General features: G+C 42.4%; 1 protein-coding gene across 10 annotated transcripts in view; it reads right to left on the bottom strand.

The window, feature by feature from the left end:
- AMIGO2 (adhesion molecule with Ig like domain 2) overlaps positions 1-19,749 on the bottom strand; it is a 101,283-nt gene that overhangs the window by 65,370 nt on the left and 16,164 nt on the right. For 7 of the 10 annotated variants that reach the window (XR_008308656.1, XM_053256414.1, XM_053256405.1 and 4 more), the window contains one exon: positions 15,212-15,284. The gene's annotated coding sequence lies outside the window, so the exon portion shown is untranslated. Of the gene's footprint in view, positions 1-13,736; positions 13,831-15,211; positions 15,285-19,749 lie in introns of all 10 variants that reach the window. The other 3 variants (XM_053256410.1, XM_053256408.1, XM_053256403.1) reach the window with 1 other exon arrangement.

A 19,749-nucleotide genomic window follows, 5' to 3' on the forward strand; every position in this document is an offset into this window, starting at 1 on the left:
CAGGTTTCTCCTTCCCAACAAACTTCCTTCTGTAGCAGAGAACTCAGTCCGTATTTCAGTGGCGATTTGTGGTTGCAGTAATATGAGGGCTCTCTTTTGTCATGTTGATATGGGTAGGATTGTGCTTAGAATTCCTAGTCCCCCATCCTTTCACAACCCTCTCCTCCCCCTTCTGGCCCATACAGTTATATCAGTGTGGCCACACTAATGCAGCTGGCATATTCCTAAAGTTACTGCTCTGACATGGGGATTTTGCTGCACGGGTAGTGCACACTGGTGTATGCAAGACTAGAGCTCATGATACTGCATTTGCACTATAGCATTTTCTTCTGATCTCAACCACTTTTGTGCTTGAACAACAGGATCACATTGCAGAGCAAGGCCTGTTCATGTGTGCCCTGGTTCACATTAAAAGGTTCATTCCCAGGCCTCTTTTTTCAAAGTAACTCTGTTTAAAATTGTGATGCTGGTATAACAATATAAATGATGGCCAGATTATAGCCATTAGTGTTTTAGACTTATATGATTCCTTCTTGTTAGCACATGCTCTATCATTGTCTTTCACGATCAAACAGAAGCCCCTCAAAAACCTGAGAAGACTGATGCTCCTTTTGTTGAATTTGCCGGTTAAAAATTAATCTTCCACTTCTTAAAAACCCATGACATTAACTGTAGCTGAGGACACAGCTGAAGAAACAGTTTAAAATGGCAGGAAGTATAAATCTTGCTCATCTTTCCCCACCTAATGCAAATATTTAAACTTTTAACTGTGTTTTCCCCTCATAATATTTTCATGGATTCAGAGAGACTTTTAATTAGAAAGGTGCCTTTTTGAAGCCTGCAGCTTCATTAGACTTGTTTGAATTCTGTGGGTAGTGCAATTTCAAATTTAATAACACACTATGCCAAAAACAATAATGATATGGTTAGAACAAAAAATTACTTTGTGCTCTCAAGCAGGCAGGCTGAAAAATAATATTGGAGAACCTTTATACGGTTGGGCAGGCTTTCACAAGATTTGATTCAAAATTTTGAGACTTTCAACTTATGATCTTTTTTATTTTTCTTAAGATGAATGCTGAAATATGAGAGCAGTTCTTCCCTCATTCACTCTATAGGCCGTTTACCAAATTACATTGTTCATCATTTGGTAGCTAACCATGAATCTCCTACTATCATATATCATGGGAGATCAATGTCTGTTGATCGCATAGTGGGAAGCAGTTAACAAGGTTGGAGGTGAAATGTCTGTCACTTGACAGCTATCACCTATCACATTGTGGCTGTAACTTCTGTGGCTTCATGTTTAAGAGGGGTCTTTCAATTTAACATGCTAAAGCAAGAAGATCAGCTCTTATTGTCATTTGTGATCTACACTTTTGTTTAGTTCATGTACTTAAAAATAGTTCATGCAGTAACTTCAGGTTACATAATAGCTCAGATTGGCTAAAGTGGCCAAGAATTAAACATTTTCCTGCTTCATTTGGAAAAAAAGAAGAAATTCAATCCAGAGATCTCTTATCATCAGACTTTTTTTTGTATGGGGCGGTATAAAAACATAAGAAGCAAGCAAGCAAGCAAACAAAGGATATACAACCAGGGAGGTTGTATCCCAGTAAAGGTGCTGAAAGTCTAAAGAAGTCTGTTATTTCTAAACAGTCTCCCCAATGACTTGGGGGGAAAAAGCCTTTGTTTATGTACTAACACAGTTTTATATAAGTACCTGAATTTGAATACAAGTTTAATATATAATAGGTGGTGTACAATCTAATCAGTTCTAAGGTTTTTACTTTGTCTCAGAAACCATTACGCGTTTGACCCTACATTGCAGTGAATAAGAAACGACTGAAGCTATTGTAGAAGAATAAAGTTTTTTTTCTTTGGTTTGGAACTGTTTCAACTGTGTCTACTGACTTCTCCCCATGTTACCACTCAGGCAACCAAAGTTAGTGTTAAAAACCCAAATTAGGATTTAATTTGGTGGTGGCAGCATAATAAACAAACAAAAGGTTTTAAAACAAATCAAAGGTTCACAAACATATTGTTTGTTTAAACAATAATCTCCCAGTCCCAACCTTGGGTCCTGACAGAAACCATCTGAGTATACCAGGTGCTCTCCTGATCTCTGTGCTCCCTTCTGTTGCCAGCAAAGTTCTTCTGCTGGCTCCCTGGAGCCCTGGTTGTGTTTGAGCCTCTAGGATTGGAGATCTCACCCTGTAAATGCTCAGGAGCCTCATAGCATCATGAGTTTTCCATTTATAGCACATGAAGCGTTCTTATCCCCAGACCTTGGGGTCCAGGGCCGTGGCCTCCAAGGCCCAGGGGCCTCCGAATGGATGGGGGGCCCTCCTGCCATCACCCTGCACTTACCCCGCAACTGCCCTGCTGCCCTGAACTACGGGTGTGCATGGAACCGGTTGGGCTCGTTCAGTTTGAGTCTGAACTGGACCCGAACCGGACCAGTCCAGTTTGATCTGGCAACCCCTTGAACCCCTTCCCCCACCTTGGTTCAGTACCAGGGGGTTCGCAAATTTCCCCCCATCAATTACCCCCTTATCTTTGTAGGGGCACGCACAAAACTGGATACTGAGAAGTTGCAGCACATGTTGATCAGAAAGCATAGGTCTTTCCTTTCCTAGATGGCTTTATGAATCCCCTGCCATCTGAAGAATATGATGAACTGAATGTGGTTTCCTGATATTTTTGCTTTGATTTGTCCTTAGGCATACTGGTGTTTGGAGTGTCTTCAATATAAACTTAAAATGTGGCCTTCCAAGCAATGAGGATAAAGTTCCATAATAAAATACTGCCTCTGTTGCAGGGATATGGGGAAAGGCAGTGTTTTCTCAAATGAAATCTGACCGTATTCTGTAGGGTTCTTAATGTAAACTGGAGAAATAGCTCTGAAAAGCAATGTCTGCACTCTGAAACCAGACCCTATTCTGTAGGGATTCTAATATAAACATGGAGAAATAGTTCTGAAAAGCAAAGTCTGTGGTCTCTCAAATGAAATCAGACCCTATTCTATCGGGATTATATCAAAAATATGAATGGGAGAAATTGCTCAGAAAAACAAAGTTTGTGCTCTGAAATCTGACCCTTATCTGTAGGGATTATAATATAAACCGAAGAAAAAGCTCTGCAAAGCAAAAGTTGTGCTCTCTCAAATGAAATCAGACCCTATTCTGCAGGGAATATAACTGGAGAAATTGCTCTGAAAAGCAAAGTCAGCACTCTCGCAAAGGAAATCAGACCCTTTCGTGGGGATTATATAAACTGAAGAAATGTTCTGAAAACCAGTCAGTCAGCTTTCTCAGAATCAGACTCTTATCTCTGCAAATTTGCACACTCTGAAACATAGTGCCTTGTGACCAGATGTTTCTATATCTGGCCACCCACTCCCCCACCCTTGGAGTTTTGAGGGAGGAGACTTGATGGGCTGTTTATGCTGGGAGAGCCTCCTCCTTCCTCCTCTCAGGATGAAGATCTTGTGAAACTTCCTATGATATCCAAGGTCTCTAGCATCCTGAAGTCTGCTTCAGAGGCTGGAAGGCAGGCTGGAGATGGGGGGAGGGAGAAGCACTGGGAAATCATGATTCTGCAATGTGTGGTCGTGAGCTGGGAAATGTAGTGGGAATTCGTGGCTTTCCTGGGTAATTTGGGACAGTTGACAGGTATGGTGTATGCACATAGAGATATGTATGTTTGTACAGTTATTCATACTATGTTCAATCCATGTATAACTGTACACTTATTTATATTCCGAATCTGAGGGGGCCTGTACCCAGGTTTACTTTTAAAATGAATGCATATACAGTGATTCACACATGAATATGTACATATGTATGCACCACTATGCACATACAACATAACATCTAATTAAGGCTTTTGTCTCAAATCTGTTAATGGAACTTCCCGAGTGTGATCGGTGAACACCCCTAAATTAGCATTCAGGTTTCAGTGGGGAAATTAGCTCAGAAAGGAACAGTTCCACATCAGATTAAATGTACACAAAGTTGTGGACCCAGGAAATAACTGGACTGAGGCAAGGTTTAAGTTTCAAAAATAAAAAAATTGGAGGGAGGGGTACAGCGGTGATAAATGTGTGTTTAAAGCAATCCTATTAAAGATATGTTCAACTGCAAAGAGGCATTTTAACTTAAAGTCCTAATTGTAATTCCTAAGTGGGCAAGAGGCTTTAGAGAAGGAGGTGGCTGGATTTAAGAAGAAGCAATAGGGATAGGATGGGCCCAGCTAGGGGCAAACGTTCATATCACCTGATCTGGGTGAAGAAACCTCGGGGCTCCTGGAACAACTGAAGGACCTTGTTCCTTAGGGACAGCTCGGTCAGAGGCAGGGGACAAGAAGGCCAGAAGGGTTAGTTGATAGAGGTAAATCCAAGAGGCTGCTTCCTCCACGGAACCAGCTTCCTATATTAGTGAGGAAGACTGGGCAGATCAGGCTAGGCAAGAAAGCCAATCTGGAGAGTGGCGCAAAGAACTGGACACAGCCTGGCATGATGTCCTGTGAACAATAAATCTCTCAAGCAGCTGGTAACTCCAAGGTAGATGGTATGCAAAGAGTACACTGGATTATGAAATTGGGGCTTGATATACCCAAGAACATATCCTGGGGCCACATTCCTGTTGCCCTTCTTTGCTGAATAGGTATATTGGGTGGAACCTGCAGGAATTCCATTGTTGCTGATTGCTCTTCCCGAGTGTAACAATGTGGGAATTGCCGAGGCTCACCAAGGCTGATTGTCATGACAACAGAATGCATAGATGTGAGAAGGGGAAATCTGCATGGAGGGGGTGGGGTGGGGGTCCAACAATCTATTCAGTACTTTTAATGGGTGCATCTTGCTGACTTATCACTGAACCTCTTTTGTGAGGGGGAAGAGTTACTTTCGTGAGCCTTATCTGCATTCTTTCTGCTGAGTTAATTGGTGCATTAGCTTGCTGCTATCCTTTGTGAACGGAGTGGAGGGATGCAGAGTGCAGAGTGGCCTTGGCTGGAAGTTAACCTGTTTTAGTTAACTTCTGGGGTCTGCTTAGGCTATCCCAACATAGAAAGGGCATGCATCTGATTCCCTTTCCAATATGCTCATTAGTAGCCAAATCTAGGGGCAACTGGCCCACTGTCATCTAAGTGACCTGTCCCTATGTGCCACAAACGGAGAGCTTATGAAGCTGTGAGGCTCCTGAGCATGTCAAGAGTGAGATCTCCAAGCCTGGAAACTCAAACACAAGTGGGTGGGTGCGTGGGTGGGGCTTCTGGGAGCCGGCAGAAAAGCATTGCTAGCAACAAATACAAAGGTTGCTTCTACCTTATCTGTAACAATAGCTCCTTAGCTCATGACTTGGACCATGAACTTTAATGAGCTGCTAACATATGCATCATGCAGCCATTCTGGCTCAATGTTTATTGATGCAATTACCTTAAGGCCTTACACCCCACCTTTCAATCTAAATGCTGCTCCATGATACAATTCAATACCAATGTATGTGCTGGAGTAGCTAATAGAGGAACATGTTAAAGTTGCTCAGTGGTTCTCTGGTGGTTTTGCTGCCGTTGCTATCCTTAGGGGCCTGTGAGGTCAGGTGAGAGAGTTCCCTCTTAGAAAGTACCGTCAAGCAATTCCAGTTGTAATGTAATTTCTAATCCCCACCACCCACAAATATAAAGATGGCTGACAGCCTGGCAGAGGCAGCATGGATGTGCCAGGAAGATGTATCTGTGCCATGGAACACTTCTTCACTACTGCTGCTGCAGGAGCAGGAGCAGCAGCAGCAGCTGTGTGTGTGTGTGTGTGTGAGAGAGAGAGAGAGAGAGTGAATCTTTTCTGGTCTCCTGCATTAGGGAAAGGCACTGTCACACTGGAGAGGAGGAAATTATGTTTTTGTTCATGGCGCACATGCATCCTTATTGCGTGTGCTAGGGCTGGCAAACAAAGTATCTTCCGAACCAGCCGTATATAACTCCATGGAATGCTTCAGTCACCTAATGAAGAAACATTAGCTCTCAATTAGTTTGCAGTAGGTTTTTAAAGTGAGGGATTGCACTGGTATAGGTTCAGTTGGTTAAAGTGACATAAATGATGAATATCTGAATACCTGCTTTTTCAAATGACTGAGAGAACAATTTTTAACCAGTCAATATTTGCAACAGGAACAAATTAATCTTTGCCTACCGAATGTTGAATCACTATCTTGGATTGGATAGAAGTATTGCTGAAAACATGGCAGAACTGTAAAATGTAATTTATCTCCAATTTAAATATAATTGAACTCTTGGAAAGCTATTTAATATGTTTGGTTTTTTTAGAATACCATATTGTGGTTAACATGCAAGCTCAATTTGTCATCCTCTTTCTGTAGTATACAAATTACCACAAAATGACAACATTAATAATATTAATCATGGTTCTGGGAGAAAAATACATGAAAATATCTCTTAAAACTGTATTTCCCTGATATGGTACTGTAGAAAACCCATTCAATAACAAATTACTGTTAATATGTTTGCAACAGTTTTGTGTGTGTTGAAAAAAAAGTTTTAATTCTCATACAGTGGAAGTAAAAATATATAATTACTTTGTTAGCAATCCATAAACGAGAATATTTCGTGTAGTTTGTGAATTGTTCCACTCCACTTTAAGCAAAAAAAAAAATTCATTCTGGCAATTTGATAGTTGATTTAGGCAGAAATATCTGGATATAAACCTATTTAGATAGTAGCCAACTGAGGATCAGCAGGAGAAAGAGGAAGGATTCTGCAGACCGCAAAAGGGATTGCCCCACAGGCAAGTGGCACACGCAGGAGGAGATGAATCATGCCCAAAAGTAGGCTAGAAATTAATTCATTATAGAATTGAAATAGCACTTTTTGATTCGAACTCGAATCAGATCAAGATTTCCATTTCATGTAAAACCCTAATGCAATATTGCTGCTATAACCAGCTCGGAAGGGCGGTATAAAAATAAAATAAAATAAAATAAAATAAAATAATAAATATGAACTCCTATACTGTATTGACACATTGGGGTGAGCATGGCAAAGGACTCTAAATGCAATGGCTGACATCCAGACTAATGCTGCATTAGTGCAACAAAGATGCACACCACGAGAAGGTTGCACAGTCGAGCAGATGTCTAAAGAAGTGAAATCTCTTGAGGTCTCAGTCTGTTTGCCCAAGCACTACAATTGTACAACAAGGATGGCAGATAGCTTTGCATCATTCCCTGCAACATGAGGAATCCCTTGGGACTGAGGAAGAGGTTTCATAGCAGGAGGTGCACCGCAGGTTTCTCAAGTGCACTGTGTAGCATCAGCACAACACTAGTCGGAAACACAAAATCCAGATTTAGCAGAACTAGCCAGCATAACATCCTGCTTTAGTGCATGTTTTCAGTAGTACAGCATTAAGCTGCATGTTAGCCAATGGACATAGAAATAATCTGGTTTTCCTGGACTCCAGTCAAGGTTATAAAAGAGGATTAAAAAAAAAAGATTAAATTTATCAGAATTTTTGAGCAAGGGGTGTAGTCCTTGGGGATTTGAACTCAGGTCTTCCCTGTCCTAGTCCAGCACTATGCTATGCTGGCTCTCACACAGAGGGAGAGAAAGAGAGTGAGAGTGAGAGAGAGTGCTGAGCTGACATTGTCCATTTTTTTGCCGCAACACTATTTCACAAACAAACTAAAGCACAACTCAAGGAAGGTAGGCACTCAAGTTCTGCCTTTGTCAATCTGAGATCCAGCAAAACCAGATAGTTACAGCAGCAATAGCACAGCATATTATATTCAGTGCTGAGAAAAGAAAAGGACAAAATCAAACCTTCCTTCCTGCTCTCCTGATGTATCCTCCAAGAGAGGCATAAGCGCTCTTTCTGCCTCCCAGTCCATTTGAATAGAATTTGAAATTCCCTCCTTTTGTGTTCCACCTTCCTCCTCTCTTCTCTCAGCCAATGGGGGCACAGTTGCCCACACTTGATTTGTACAATAACAAGCCAACTAAGAAGCAAGGAGATCACTAGCCAATCTGAAGCCAGTGCAAGAAAACCAACCAGTAAAAGGAAAAACAGGCTTCCAAAATAGCACTCAAAATGTTAAAACATTGCGATGACAATGGGGTTGTTTGGTTCTGAGCTCAGAACAGGCCCTTTATGTAGAAGGTGTTTTGTTTTGAGCTTGAAACACTTGCAATGGCCCATTTCAATGTTGAAATGTTTCAATGTAGAGACATTTTGCACATCCCTAACATTGACCTCATGGAGGTACAAGTACTCACAAATAAGGACCCTGTGTGAATGGATCATGGCTGTGAATCCAGTGGTGGCTCCTATGAGTCCAAAAGGTGCATGGAAGCTGGTGCAAATTTGAATTGAATGTAAGGCATCCTGGTACCTAACAGACTGGAGCAGCATAACTGACAGGGGAGAAGACAAAACTGAAATGGAGAGGTGAGAGAATTAACTGGGTGACTTCAACACAATAATGGAGTAGCAACTGCATATATATTGTGGGGGGAAACCCATGGGGTAGTTTGTTCTAAAGTAATGATAATAGATTTCTTGCTTCATGTGAAGGATTTTTTATTATACCTATTTACATATACGGCATATTTGTTCAAAATGTTTTCTGAACACTGTTTTCAACAACGTGAACGAAAATCAAAGGAAATGTCAGGCAATAGTAGCACAAGCCATGCGCCCACATGACCCATGCTGCTTTGAGTAGCGTGGATGACTATCCACACTGCTCCCAGTAGTGTAGCTCAACAGAGGCTGGGACTCATTATCCCAGCCTCCAAGTATCCCGGAGTGCACCGTGTGCTGAGTGTGGTGCACTAGGGGATTCTCCCAGGGGATGGACACTCTAGGTACCCATCCCTGTGTCAGCGTGAGCTGAAAGCAGCAGGCACTGACACACGATCCTGGAAGTTGGGTTAAGTGCGTGTTTGTGCCTTTAACCTTGGCTAAGAGCTGGGCTTTGGTGCTGGGTTTGGTGATGTGGGGCTGCTGGGATCTGCATAGATAATGGCGGTTCTCGTGGGCAGTCAAGTTCAGGCTTGGCTGCCTACGCCTGGGCTTGGCTACTCCTGAGAACAGCCTCATTGAATTTCAGGGCCATCACATGAAAAAAAGACCAGTCAACGTCAGAGATACAGGCTAACATCCAGACTAGGGTTGCCAATAGCTTAGCAGCCCTCTAAATGCCCTTCCTTCACCTAACCAAAAGTATTTAAATAATAAAAATTGGTCTTGGATAAGTGCTTAAGCATCAGCGGTGGCTATTCTATGAGGCAAGGTAGGACAGTTATCTCAGGCAGCAGATGACTGGGGCACCAGCGAGGTAGCAAGATGGCCTTCTCCCCCCACACTTAAAAAAGGGCCTGTAATTGAGAGAAAGTTCCATTTGGCACTCAACCTCAGGGGCACAGGCCTTGGACTTCCACTGTTAGGCATTGGGGTGGGGTGGGGTGACGAACATAACACTTCATGCAGAAATTTTCTAAAAATCATGTCTCTAACCCTGAGATAACATGCATGATTTGTAGCTCAGTGGCAGTGCACATGCTCAGTGGCACATGCTTTGCCTGCAGCAAGTCTCAGTTTCCATTCTCAACCTCCTAGTAGGGCTAAAAAAGAAATGTCAGTAACCTTAGGGAGTTGCTGCCAATCAGAACAGACAATACTGAGCTAGATGGACCAATGATTTGCCTCAATATACGTCAACTTTGCAGGTTCAGAATATAGAAAATAAACAAGACAACATTCCCATTTTAAAAAGCAGATAAAGCAAATCATCCTCAGCGAAAATACACCAGATCCAATATCTGATGTATTATAAGGACTAATAAACAATGCAAACAGAAATGAGGATAATTTTCAGCTAAGAAAAACTAACTCATCAACTGTTGTTTGGATACTTCTGCAGAAGGAAGGGCTTCAGTTTGTGTGAAATCAGTAGGTGCCTTCAAAACTGGCTTTTATTGTCAATATGGGCCCTATCCATGAACCAATTTTGAAATTATGGCTGTAGTTAGAAACATAGGAGCATAAGAAGCTGCCATATACTGAGTCAGACCATAGGTCCATTTAGCTAAGTATTGTCTACACAGACTGGCAGCAGCTTCTCCAAGGTTGCAGGCAGGAATCTCTCTCAGCCCTATCCTGGAGATGCCAGGGAAGGAACTTGGAACCTAGATGCTCTTCCCAGAGTGGCTCCATCCCCTGAGGGGAATATCTTACAGTGCTCACATTTCTAGTCTCCATTTCGTATGCAACCAGGGTGGACTTGGCTTAGCTAAGGGGAAAAGTCATGCTTGCTACCACAAGACCAGCTCTCTCTTGGAAGTAAGCCCCATTGAAATAAAATGGACTTACTTCCCACTCAAAATGGTCAGCAACAGAATTTGCATTCACCCATAGGAAAATCTGAGTTCAAATAATTATTTTCAAGCACTGGAGATTTTAAATAACATTTTTCACCCCAATTTTCTTAGGTTTTTATTTTCTGTACTGCACCACACCTACCACTTTTTCATGTATTTTCCTTTCCTCTTTGAATTTTGTCTCCTCTTACCTGCAACTGAACCTTAAAAACAATTAATCTTCTTTTCTCCTATTACTGCTGCTTTGTGCACACACCCTGTAAATTAATATATCCTTTCTCTGTATAATTTCCTGTTCATTGCTTCATTCCAGTCCACCTTTGAATAGTTTTGCTCATTCAGTCCCTACAAGTCACTTCCCCCTGTGCTAAATTTTCCTGTAAAGTGTTTTGGAATAATTGGTGGAAGGCAATTGGGAAGCTGCTGTTTTGTGCTAAATTCCATAAGTAAAGGTAAAGTGTGCCTTTGAGTCGATATAATTCCATAAGTAGGAAGACTTTAATTAGAAGAAATTATATATTCAGTAAATCAGGTTTACTAAGGTTAATGGCTAAATTCTTTTTATAAGACTTTGTATAAGATTAAAAAGCTTGATAACATGTTTGTTCTCCTTACGATTCATGCTTGGCATTTACATAGTGCTTACTGAGTGTTCAAATTCATCACATACATTTTCTCAGGGTTAAACTTAAAAAAGGTACACACTTCCATTTTTCAGATGCATGCATAAACGTGGAAGTGTCTCTTATTTCACATACGCATGCACACACAGGCACAGACACACACAGGGCCATCCTTAGGAGGGTGTGGGGCTGGGGGGCAGCCTGTTAACCACCCTGCTGCCACTCCTCGCCCCCCTGCCCTGCTCGATACACAGCAGGGAACTCCCCATCAGCCACCCCACTGCACTCCCTGTCAGTTGATGCTCCCCTTCCCAGCTCAGTGAACTAAAATGAAAGGAGTTTTTCTGTAGGGCAAAATTCCCTAGTAGCTTTAGGGTTTATTTAATGCATAGCGCTAAAGAGTTCCATTGCCTCCCTCTTCCTTTGAGCAAAGAGAGAGGCAATCAAACTTCCCAGCCTCTTGCGAGCTGGACACTAAATTTAGGATCCAGCTTGCGTGGTGCTGGAAAGTTCCGTTGCCTCTCTCCTCAATGGAATGAGGAGGGAGGCGATCTAACTCCTTAGTGCTGCAAGTGCTGGATACTCAGAGACCTTGAGAGATGACATCCATCAGAAACAGAGGGATGTTAATTACAGTTCCAGAGAGATCAGATGTACAGTATATGTGCATATACTTGGTAGAAGGCCAGTGATCTGTCTCTTTCAAAACATTGGTGCACCTTTCTGCTTAAACAGATTATTGTATGTTCTCCTAGAAATGGAATGTGTTATAGGGAACTACCTTGAAATGTGTAATTGTATGTGGAAATCAGGATTCACTGGTGTCTCTGTGAGTGAGTGTTTTCTTCAACATGGTTCAGCATTACAGAAATAGTTCATCTCTAAAATATAGATATATTTTTCTTCTGACAGCCACTTTTCCTGAATCATTCATTTGGACTCCTTTTGACATTTCAGCCAACCCTGGAGGGACTAATGACAGCCCTTCTTATTTGCCAGTCCTTTTCTGCAGTTCTTCCAGCCCAGCCCGTGCATTCTCATTTTCACAGCAAATATATTCACTAAGAATGGGAGCTGTATTGCCAGAATAGAAGGCATAAGAGGAGATTTATCGCCCAAAACAAGGAAGAAAGCAGATGAAAAGAACACACTAATTTGCATAAAAATTGTACATATTAATTTATATGTATAGATGTAAATTTAGAAATAAGATAATTTAAATATAAATAGAGCTCACCACAGTGGGGGAAGCCTATGACCAGGTGACCTGTCTGTCTGATCAGTCTGCTGCTTAGGTGCTAAGTTCTTAAGGCCCTTGCTCATTGCCACCCACTCATCTCCCCACTCCCTTAAAAATGATACCCTGGGTGGTTAGCATCCCACTCCATTCAGTCCATCACCCCTTTCATATAGAAGTCCAGCTCATCTACACCAAAGTCTGGTTCTGATGGGAGGAGATGAGAACAGAACAATTAGTCGCTTGGCCATTGTTTTGTTCCAGTTCCTAAACCTGCTCAGCCATGAAGCTTACTGAATAGAGCTTGAAAAATCACTAGCTTGGTATACTCTGCTTCACAAAGTTGTCAGGAGATAAAAAGGAATAATTGCATGTTATATGCATAAGGGTCAAGCAGCCTGGAGCAGAGCCAGGTGCAGGGACAGTGGGGGAATACACATTTGGAAGATTTGCTTCTGAAAAACGTTTGTGGGATCTAGTAGGTGAACTGGGGAAATGGCTTGACTACCAAGCCAGAGGTTGCTGGTTCAAATCCCTGCTGGTTTGTTTCCCAAACTATGGGAAACACCTATATCGGGCAGCAGCGTTAAAGGAAGATGCTGAAAGGCATAATCTCACACTGTGCATGAGATGGCAATGGTAAACCCCTCCTGTATTCTACCAAAGACAACCTCAGGGCTCTTTGGTCACCAGGAGCCAACTAGGGGTGGAGCCACCATTGGGCGTGTGTGTTCAAAGAACCCAGGCTACCGCCAATCGGGGGCCATGCCTCGCGGACCCAACATGCCCCCTGTGTCTGATGTCAGATGTGAGGGGTGTTATTTCATTCCCAATGGGGCTGCGTGGCCCCGTTTGGAAATGAAATCAGCCTGCACTGCATTGGCAGGGGCTAGAGTGACTCTAGAGCAGCATGGGCTAGAGTGACTCTCCCTGCCTATAAAGGCAGGTAGAGCTGTTCCTGGCCTTGCTGCCAATGCAGCGGGGCCGAACTCCCTTCAAAATGGAGCGGCACAGCCCCTTTTCGAAGTGAGATCAGCCTAAGCTGCATTGGCAGTATGGCCGGAATGGCTCTCCCTGCCTTTAAAGGCAGGGAGAGTCGCTCTGGCCCACGCTTCCCAATGCAGCGTGGGTCAATCTCCCTTCCAAACGGGGCCTCGTGGTTTGCGAGGGAGACCACTCTCCTGCATCTTACGTCAGATGCAGAGGTGGCCCCATGCATCTGATGTCAGACACAGGGGTGGGACCAGGGGACCACAGTGGCGGCCGAACACGGGCCGCCACCAGCTTCGCTCTGTTTCTGGAGTTGACACTGACTCGATGGCACACTTTACCTTTAGGGCTGGGGAAAAAACAAATACAACTTCCATTTTAAATCAGGTCGCAATGTGTGTGGGATTCCCCATTGGAATATTAGTGCAAAGAAGGCCTGCTTTGATAACTGAACAGAAACACAGACTATTGGCACAGTATCCAAATACCTATTTCACAAGGTAGTAGGTAGTCCTGAAGCTGTGTGTAATACTGCTTCTCTGAAGTTCTGACACACACACACACCCCATTTTGCTTGAAGGGCTGTGTGAAAATGTTAAAATGTGCTAATTTGTGATATCTCAAGGTGAAAATATAATTTCTCAGCTGTAGAAAAATGAATATTTTGAAGTTAGCATTTCAAAACATCATGAATGAGCCATGCTAACTCGTTATGGGCTCAAAATGGCATTTGGCTTGCTTATGTTACATAAAGCAAATTAACCCCAGCACATAATTCATCCATTGACTGTTGCTGGTGTCTCCCTTGTGTTTCTTCTTAGGCTGTGAACCCTTTGGGGACAGGGAACCATCTGATTATTATTCTTTTACATGTACATCACTTTGATAACCTTTTGCTGAAAAGTGATATACAGTATAAGTAGTAGCAGCAGCAGCACTTCTTTTGATGGTCAGGTTTCAGGGAGAATATAGTATAGGGATGACCCATAGCCTCATCAAAGAGAACCAAAATGTAATAAAACTGAAAGTCTCTATGTTTGTACGTAACTCTAGTGATCTTGTATAATCTTGTATAAAATTATATACAGGAGAACCTTGTTACTTGTGGACTCGCCATCTGTTAATCGTGGACTCACTGCGTATCCGCGGTGGGGTAATGGACACTCTATATATGCGAAAAGTTCTGGCAAAAAGGGGCTAAACTCACATATCTACAGGTTCGAGTGGCTGGAAATGACCTTGGAAGTCATTTCTGGCCACCATTTTGAGTTCAGGAGCCATTTTATGGCTCTTTTTTTAAAAAAGCAACCCCCCACAATTTTTGGTCAGATTTCAGTGGCATTTTGACTTATGGGGGCATTCTTGGACTTCTGAAGGATAGTGGAGCATGGTGGGGCACTTTGTTTGGCCCGTTTCCTCATTTGGTGGGCATTTGGGGGCAATTTGGGGTGATTTTTTAATAGTCCGGAAACCTAACCCCTCCCAATTTACATTGACTTTAATGCCCTGTTATCTGTGGATTCTCTCTCTCTCTCTCTCTCTCTCTCTCTCTCTCTCTCACACACACACACACACGGAATGGAACCCCCACGAATAATGGGTTTCTCCTGTATGCTGTGAAATAATAATGCAAATGAAGCTCCCTTGGTTGTTTTGGTGGCTGAAATCAGAAAATCAGTATTTTAAATAACTGACTTGAAGTAAGTATGTGTGTGTGTAAAATCTTTGGCAATAAACCTTGAGCACTCTCTCTATATACTTCTATTATATCCAAGGACAGCAATTCAGCTGGTAACGAACAATACAGCAATCTCAGCAATGAATTGTAGCAATTTGCTATCATGCAAAAGGAAATCTGTCTTGTTACCATGGCAGTAAACATTTGACCAATGAAATTTTTTAAAAAGAAAGAAAAGTTATTTTTCAACCTGTTCCCATCTAAACAATTATTGCTTCAAAATACCTGGCAAGAGGGGGAAGAGTGGAAAAGCCTGGTTTTTCTTTTGATCTTAGCCTCACTTCAGTTGTTATTTCCCCTACATATAGATAAAAACAAAAGGTAAGCATTTCTACTTGTTTATTATAGAATTTAATAGCATTCAGGGCCGCCTGCAGGTTTCAGGGTCTTTCAGCAAACTGTCGTCTCCATCTCTACCTAGGTCGGCCCCCAAGATAGTCTCTAAAAAAGACCATAGGCACAGAGGTGGTCTCAGGGATCATTAGGAAGCCTTTTAAAGGTTCGGAGCCCTTTATAGCTGCTTATCAATGCTGAGCCCTGGTGCTGACCTTGACAGCATTGCATATGATTTAATAAAAAAGCAATTTACTTGTGGATTAAAGATGTCCTATTGAGACACTGCATAAGATTTATAATAGTGCTCACTATAGGGGTGCTGGAATTGTCACAGTGGGGGCTTCTTTCCCAATTTGCTCCTGTTCTGTCAGGAAATTCTATAATTATTAAAATAAAGCTGTTTTCTATACAAGAACAAGAGCTTGTGCCACACACTAACTTTGTTTTCATGCTTAAGAAAGCATCTCCACAAATCCTGTGCATTACAAGAAGCTGCATGTAGGCAGGGACTCTTCTGGAATTCTGCGGCTTGCCTTTTCAGGTAAGGTATGTTTACTAATTGATTCATTGATATGCACCTTGATATACAAGCACAGAGGAATGTTCGTATTGTAATTTTTAAAGCAAAAACCAAAGGTAAACCTTCTAGTAGACATGTGCTGCATCGTTTCATAGTTTGGAAAGTGTGGGAAATACTAAGAATATGGAAGCCCTGGTGGTTCAAATGAAAGCTCAGTCCACAGCATTTTCCAGCAACAATTGCCAGCCATATGCATTTGTTTCTGGGAAGTCCACCAAATGGGTATGAATGGAACAGCCCTTCCCTGGTCTTGTGGTAGCAAGCATGACTTGTCCCCTTAAGCTAAGCAGGATCCACCTTGGTTGCATACAAAAGGGAGACTAGAAGTGTGAGTGGTGTAAGATATTCCCCTTAGGGGATAGAGCTGCTCTGGGAAGAGCATCTAGGCTCCAAGTTCCTTCCCTGGCATCTCTAAGATCGGGCTGAGAGAGATTCCTGCCTGCAACCTTGGAGAAGCTGCTGCCAGTCTGTGTAGACAATACTGAGCGAGATGGACCTATGGTCTGACTCAGTATATGGCAGCTTCCTATGTTCCTATGTTCCTGTTATTTTTCCCTGAACAACTGGTATTGGGAGGGAGGTATATGAACTCTGAGCATAGAGGTTCCATTTCCCTCTCATGGTTTATTCACGTGGACAGACAATTTCCCCATTAATTCAGGGATTCTCAAACTTTTTGATACTGGGTCACAGTATCAAACCAGTGGTTCTCAAACTATGAGTCATAGTTATGGAGGCTGCAAATAACTTTAGAGGGAGCTGGTGTTGAGAGGCAGGTCCTTTAGGCAAGTTTTCTGAGGATAGTCAGGAGTGACAGGAGCTGAAAATCAGCCAGTCACAAGCACAGTGGTGATGCATCTTTGGTCAATGGACTGGAAGAGAGTTCCCCCCCTGAGACTAGCACATTGCTCCTGACTGTTCCTGCACCTCAGAGACATGGCTGAGGCTTCTGCCACCCCGCATCTCGCGCCTGATTGCTGACTCCCTTTAAAGTTGCTTGTGACCCCTAAGGAAGTCCCAACCCACAGTCTGACAATCCCTGCATTAATCTGTCTAATTCTCTTTTAAAGCCCTCTAGGCTAGTCATCACCTCATCTGGCAGTAAATTTTATAACTTAATTATCATTTTGTTTTTTAAAAAAAACTTTCATCTGACACATGATAGCCTGGTGCCTAAAACTCATAGGAACATAGGAAGCTGCCTTATACTGAGTCAGGCCATTGGTCCATCTTGCTCAGATTGTCTACACAGACTTGCAGTGGCTTCTCCAAGGTTGCAGGCAGGCGTCTCTCTCAGCCCTATCCTGGAGATGCCAGGGAGGGAACATGGAACTTTCTGCTCTTTTCAGAGTGGCTCCACCCTTAAGGGGAATATATTACAGTGCTCATACATGTAGTCTCCCATTCATATGCAGCCAGGGTGGACCCTGCTTAGCAAAGGGGACAATTCATGCTTGCTCCCACAAAACCAGCTCATCAGACTAGAACTCTGTACACATATTATGTCCAATACAGGTACAGTTTGTATACAGTGTTTGCACAGATCTATACATGTGTACAGTTCACACAGTGCATGCACAGCAGTACAGTTCCTATCTGTATACTACATTTTAGAAGATCTGTACTCGGTTTTACTTTTAAAATGAATGTCTGTACAGTCATTTACATAAAACATATACACATTTACAGACACCTGCATAACAATGGCTGAATGGGCTGAGATGTGTCAGCTAATGAGAGTGTAAGTTTTTGCACCGGTTTAGAAATGGCCATTACTTTCCTAACTTCTGACAGGGAAGGGAACCTAGAGAAGAGCCTCCAACAATCATCTTAATCGGTGAGCAGGTTCATGTGGGAGCAGGTGATCCATGAGGCACCTGCTTGTGTATGAGTGGATGAAAGTGGAAATGAGCAAAGGTTCCATATTTAGTGTAGGGTTGAACCAAAAGTGGCCCCAGAACACAGGGATGAACCAGTTGCAGACATGAAATGTGGAATCATTTTGGAGGTGTTTGGGTGAGCAAAAAGGTGTTGAAAACTGGTGATTAACTAGGCCTTGGGAGATAAGACAAGCAAGCTTGTTTGTTTTGTATTTTGAACTTTGTACTCTTGTAAACTGAATTTTTCAATGCTCTGTACTAGTTTTGAATGTTTGCAATCTTTTATCATAGTAAAGCTGTTCTTGGTTTAAAACTATTTTATTGGTTTCTTGGTTATTTTAGTCCCACCTCATACCTGCCTGCCCATTTTAATTACCACATTACTGAGTTTTGATAGTGTTTTTGAAAGACAAAGGGTTCAGTGACTGGGAGGGGAACCAGTCACGCAAGCGAAATATCTTATTTTGATGGCAGTGTATGGTTAGACTGAGGGCAAGTTGTGGCCAAATCCTCACAACATGTTTTGCCTTTTTTCTGTGGAGACCAGGAAATGGTAGTGTACTCCTTGTAGCCTTTTCTGAGGCTATAGCAATGGATGCACATCTTTTAAAAGTCCAGTCATGGATGACAGCTGATTGTTCCCTCACAGCAGACAGTGAACAGGAAGAATAGAAACTTTTCTCGTGATGCCTATAGGTCCTGGAAAGCAGTTTGAGGGGCCCCCACGTCAGCTGCACAAGATGATGCTTTGCTTCAGGCCAAAGACTGTTGAAGCAGGTCAAAGTGGGCCAAGCCTTAATAGGTCCCCAAAGCTTCACACCGCCCTACACACAGTACACTACAAGTGACCCTTGTTATTCAGTTTCCATATGGAACCCCAATGAATATCAAAATTTTGAGTCAATGGGAATTAACTCCCCCCCGGTTAAAAAAAAAAAAGCAAAGCAAAGAAACAGAAATAAGAGAAAATTTTTGAGTAAATGGGAATGGGTGGGTGGGTGTTAGGTTCCTACCCCCCTCACAAGGGTAAAATAAAAATTTAAAAAAGCAAAGAGATAGAAATAAGAGAAGAAAAGGGCAGTACCTTATTCTCCAGGTCTCAAGCAATGCTCCCCACAAAATGGTTGACTACCCCCCCCCATTTTTAAGAGCCCCAAAATGTCTCTCTGCTGGGAAATTGTGGTCAGAAATGACTTTGGAATTCATTTTCGGCCGCTCAAAACCATGGATAGGTGAATTTCGCCTATTTTGCTATCCATAGATAATGAAACTGGGTCTCTAAGACCCAGTCACAGATATGTGAAGCCATGGATATGGAGTCCATGGATAACAACAGCAGCAAATACTTATACAGTTATCCCTTGCCAACTGCAATTTTCCCAATTGTGGTTTTGAGTGTCTGCAACTTGGTAATTCTGTATAACCAACTGCAACCCAAGTATCTGCAGTTTGGTGAGATTTTTTTAGTGATCTGGGTTCCCCCTCCTGCAATTATGTGGGGTTCAGAGGTTCAGAGGTTCAATCCATTCATTCCTCTTGCTGACCCTGACAACTGCTTCCGATTTAAAGTGATTTTGAGTGGTATTTTGGGATTCAAAAGTGCCTTCAAGTGATTTTTCGGGGTTCAAAATTTTTCAGAGGTTCAATTTGCTCACACACACACACACACACACACACACACACACACACCGCTTATTCTTGGTGATTTTAAGGGATTCTGTCTGATTTGGGGCATTATTTTGTATTTTTTCTATTATTTTTCAACCACAGTTTCCCTAACCCCCTAATTTCCATTTGCCAATTTTTGCCAAAAAGTTTGACAAAATTTGCCAACAGTGAGGTTTTGCCAAAATGGAACCCTTGCGGTTGGTGAAGGATGACTGTATATTGCTTTACAACAAAAGTTTCTCAAGTGGTTTGAAAAGAGAAATAACAAATAAGATGGATCCCTGCCCCCAAAGGGCTCA

Source organism: Hemicordylus capensis, chromosome 5 (genome assembly GCF_027244095.1).
Source record: "Hemicordylus capensis ecotype Gifberg chromosome 5, rHemCap1.1.pri, whole genome shotgun sequence".
Classification (NCBI taxonomy): domain Eukaryota; kingdom Metazoa; phylum Chordata; class Lepidosauria; order Squamata; family Cordylidae; genus Hemicordylus; species Hemicordylus capensis.